Consider the following 5,060-nt stretch of genomic DNA (forward strand, 5'->3'; position numbering starts at 1 on the left):
GGGTGTGAGTTTTTGATTGGTTTAGATGCTCCGTCCATCACCACCCCCTTTTGTACCACTCTGACCTGGATGGCTGTCAGAGACACAATGGCACGTGTGGCCCACACTGCCTTTGTTTTCCGAAATTGTTTTGCTTTGTAGGCTTATATAGCGCGGCTTATTGTATTGTATTGTATTGTATTTCCATTTATATAGCTCTTACTTCCCCTGGCGAAGTGTCAAAGTGCTTTTTCGGTGAGTAGCATGCTAGTCCGGAACCCTAAAAGGCTTAATGGTGAATTAGTGAAGTGAAATATAAAATTAATTTGACTGGTGGATATGTTAGGCTGTTATTTGGATTGAGAAGGATAGTGGAGGGATTGAAGAGGAAAAGGTTTGCATTTATATAGCGCTTGCTACCTCATATGAGGTGTTAAATCGCTTTGGTGAAATGAGCAATGCTGAGCATTAACAGCGAGGAGTTTAGCCCCCATTGTATTTGATATATACCAAGGTACATCGACCATTCTGGACCTTCCCAGGACACCATATAATCACAACTGAAAGCCACAAACCTCAAGCCTTTTCTACAAAGTGTACCTCAACAGTAAATCACAAAAGTAATCTAGTACACATACATGAACTCTCCCCATCTGTCCTCTGCAACTACACAGTTAAAGGAGACTGCACAGCAGCTGGGGGAGGTGGTACTCTGCCTGTGGAGATATTTCAGCTTAGCTGATGAGTGCAGGAATCCCTTCCATCCAACATAAGTGTAAGTACCAGCCCATGCGAGGCAGTGGGTGGGGGAACGTGCTGCCTGGAAGGGCCTTGTGCACAGCCTACCACTTTATAAATGCATAATTACTGAGCACAAAAGATTACAAAAAGGACGTCTGCTAATTACATTCCTTTACATTTATGTAATACTGTAACATATCCATTTCACCTGAAGATGATCCAATCCAGTCCCACCTGGTCAAGTGAGTAGATACTCACTTTGTAGTGTATGGCTGAAGAGTGGTTTATGCACCACCTATAAGCGGTGTTTTGGTGCTATACACGAGGTCCTCAGAATGTCCTTGGATAGCCAATAGGTCTCACCTTTGGGACTTTATAAGTATTTAGTTATGCAGCAGGTCCCAAAGGCAAGACCTATTGGCTATGCGGTATACAACGGTAACCACGCATTTTTTACAACGCGGTACCGTTACCACGCTACTTTTACCATGCAAGTCGTTACCACGACTTGCGCTGGGGGGCTCTCCAGGATAGTAAATAGATTAATTTACTATCCAACTCCTTTCCCTAGAGTCCAGGGACTGGAGTTGGAATAGTAAATTAAAAAATTTACTATCCAGCGCCCCTCCACGCAAGTCGTTGTAACGACTTGCGTGGTAAAAGTAGCGTTGTAACAGTACGCGTTGTAAAAGTACGCGTGGTACCGTCATATATCCGGCTATGCCAATGCTTCTTTCAATAGGAGCCTGTGTTGTGTGTCGGAACACAGGCTTCCATTGAAGTCCATGGAAGTCTGGTCGAAAGGTGTTTTCGGAACCATCCTAATCGGACCTGAGTCAGTTGGAAGTGATTTCGACAAGGAGTCGGTCGGAAGTCTTTGCGACGGATGTATGATGTTACAACGCATACTTTTACAACGCCTACCTTTACATCGCACGTTTTACAACGCATACCATTACAACGCATAGTGCTTTTGGGCGCTGGATAGTGAATAGTTTAATAGTTTAATTTACTATTCCAACTCCAGTCCCCGTGGATAGTAGGGAAGGTGTTGGATAGTGCATTAAACCTATTCCCTATCCTAGAGCGCCCCCCAGCGCAATGCGTTGTAATGGTTTGCATTGTAATGGTTGCGTCGTAATGGTAGTGCGTTGTAAAAGTTTCGTTGTAAAGGCTGTTCACCCTTTGCGACCGACATTATAATGATGCCCAGAGTGTCTGTCATAGTGTGGGGCCCTGATCCTCGTGTCAATAGGGGAAGCAGCCAATCTTGAACGGGCAGATTAGATTTATAAATTACGAACATAAAGATTCTTTTGGTTTTGGCAAGAAAAATCTAACCAAATGGAGAGTAGTCATGAAATGTGACAATACTGAATATACCTTTTTCCTAGTGGATTTGTGAAGAAAATATATTGTGCTGAATTAATACGCCATAAAGAAGTTATTTTTTTTAAATGAACAGTGTTGGCCAATGCTGTTATTGAAATAAATGATAAAGAATAAAATCTTGGAAGAACAATAAAGAAGATACAAGAACTCTGAAGAACTTTATTTGACTTCTTTTCCTGTTGGGTGCACCACTATATCTGTAATTCTACTTTGTCACTCACATTTGTGGGAACTAATGCTACTGGAATTTATGTGAATTTAATTCACTGCAAAACAGAATGTTACAGTAACTTTGTGTTGGTCCGGTACTTTGGGGACAACATAACTTTTATTTGTATGAAGTTGTGACAACAATTTTGTGATACATTTTGAATGCAGCTTTAATTTGACGAGGATTTAGGATACTTAGGTGGTGGGGCAGGAAAAACGTTGCTTTTGATCTGAAAGAAAATCAGATAAATGTCATTATTTCAGGAATGACTGATTCAAGAATTTCGTACAAGTTTGTCAACTGGAAAAACGTCCGCACACCTCTAGATTGGCCAATAACTCGGAGATTGATAGAGTGTACTAATTTACTTTTTAGGAGTTGAAACAATCGAGATAATGTGAGGCAATCTTCTGCAACTGAGTGAAGCCGATTACTATGCGTGTGATCCACAGAACAAATAAGTCTCGGTTTAAGAGAGAGGGGAGAAATGCCAAATTACAGGGTCAAGAAAGGTAGAAAAATAAAGTAGTTTTTCCCAACTGCACATTTAAAGGCTGTCAGGATAAAAGTGCAACTGTTGAATCGCCCATGCAGCCTGCTCACTTGAGTGCTTCGTTAGGGGTATGAAGAGCTATATAAATTCAATACAAGTCAATAAAATGAATTTTGAGGAGAAAAGGTCATCTGTCAGGGAGAAAGATTCAATATGGCTGAGCTGTCCCTTAACTCCTTAAGGGAGGCCTTTAAAAGGGGAACAGTGGGCGTTTGTCTGCCAATAAATCCTTGATTAAGCTTCTGTGTATGTCATTGTCATTTATTGCTGTTTGTTCCAAGGAGCAAAGTAATAGATCAGATCTCAGACTGTCCATAATTATTATCTTACGAGCAAACATCTTGGGGCATTCTTCCATGGATAATATATCTATGGTGCCTTGTCGCAGGAAGCTCGTTCATTTTTCTCAAGATTCAAAACGGCATTTTGAGAGGAATTCTCTGTATTACTCCCCTGATTCAAATCAGCTTTCTTGGCTAGCACTAATTGTTTCCTGTATGAATTTCTTTTTTTTTTCTTTTTTTTGTGGTCACAATTCTTACTTTATTTAAGTGGGATTAGTTAATTCCACATTACCTCCCATGCTCAGTGGATACAACTGTTGCCTGACGCCCCACAAGACAATTAAGGCAGCTGAAAAAACATTACATTTTTAGGTTCATAAAAGTTCTCTCCATTGGTGGGACAGCTGAAAATCGGGTTTACTGTACAGTTTTGGTTCCACTGCAAACAGCTTCACTGGCAGTCGCCTGCTCCCAAGTATATTACAGAGAATACTCATTTCACACCTTGGAGGGTAAATAGGGTGATAATAGCGCAGTGAGAAGTCAGGTTTGGAAAAGAGAAATAAGAAATACATAAATTGAGCCATCATACTTCAAACTCAAACTCCAAGTACTGAGAGTCAAAATTATGGTTCCGAACATAGCGGTCTTCACCGCCACTGCTGTAACTCTTTCCATCCGGGTGAAATTCAGCACTGTTAATTGGCCCGAAATGTCCCTTGACTCTACCAAACTCCTCTTCAAACACCAAATGGAAAAATCTTTCCTCAAACTTCCCAATCCTGGTGGAAGTTGTGGTTACATCCATGGCTTCTTGACCACCACCCAAAATCACATGGTCATAGATTGGTGACAGGGCAGCCGAGTTGACTGGACGCTCTGTGCGGAAGGTCTTTAAGTGTTCTAAAGATGTGGCATCAAAAAGCTTTGCTGTGTTGTCCTTGGAGGCTGTAACAAACATGGTCTGGTCGCGGGAGGTCTGGATGTCATTGATCTGTTTGTGATGCTCCTTAATGTTGCCAACAATCTTGCCAGACTTAGCACTGAACTGGTTCAGTTCCCCATTTGCATGCCCAGCGATGACACACTCCCCAAGAGGGCCCCACACAGCGCTGGTGATCTTGGAATCATTGCAAGGGATCTTCATATATGGCTCGTTGTCCTCTATTTGACTGGGATCCCGCAGGTCAAAGAAGTTGATAAAGCACTGGTAGCCCATCTGCTTATCTGTGGAGAACATTCTGATGTTTCCCCCAAAGTCGAAGCCACAGGTTCGAACTGCAGAATTGGTATTTACCAGTGCCAGCTGCTTCCCTGTTTCACAGTCGAAGAGTCTGCAGGAGTTATCAGCGGAGCCAGTGAGGACATGCCTGGTGTCCCAGTCACAGTCCACACACCAGACTGCTCCAGTATGCCCATTGTAGGTGTCAAGTCGCTCTCCATTCACAGAATACCAGACATTCACTATCGGATCTTTTGCAACAGTGAAGAGGAGGTCACCTTCTCGGTTGTATTTGATCTGGGTGATCGACCTCTCGTGGCCTTGCAGTAGGATGGTTTTCATGATGCCGGTGCCGAACTTGGGCCTCCCTGTATGAATTTCTACTTTGCCTTAATGGAGACTTCTTAATAGTTTGCCTTTTTCTTCAAATACTGTCCTGCTGGTTCCAGGAAGTGTATACACCTTAATAATATCAACAATATTTTCTTTTTAAGAAATTCTCTCTTTTGTTTGAGTATTTTCCTGTGCTGGAGTCTGTGTAATAATAATCATAGTGGAATTTATTGGTTTGTATGAAGAGGTTTCCTGAGTCAGCTACTTGCATTAATGCGTGATATTTTTCTGGTAACACCTGTAGAGAGCAAGAAATCAGGATATGGTTTTTCAACAAAATGTCAC

General features: G+C 42.0%; 1 pseudogene; it reads right to left on the bottom strand.

The window, feature by feature from the left end:
• Window positions 1-3,697: 3,697 nt before the first annotated feature.
• LOC144825085 (eukaryotic translation initiation factor 3 subunit I pseudogene) lies at window positions 3,698-4,724 on the bottom strand (annotated as a pseudogene).
• Window positions 4,725-5,060: the final 336 nt, after the last annotated feature.

Source organism: Lissotriton helveticus, chromosome 3_1 (assembly GCF_964261635.1).
Source record: "Lissotriton helveticus chromosome 3_1, aLisHel1.1, whole genome shotgun sequence".
Classification (NCBI taxonomy): Eukaryota; Metazoa; Chordata; class Amphibia; order Caudata; family Salamandridae; genus Lissotriton; species Lissotriton helveticus.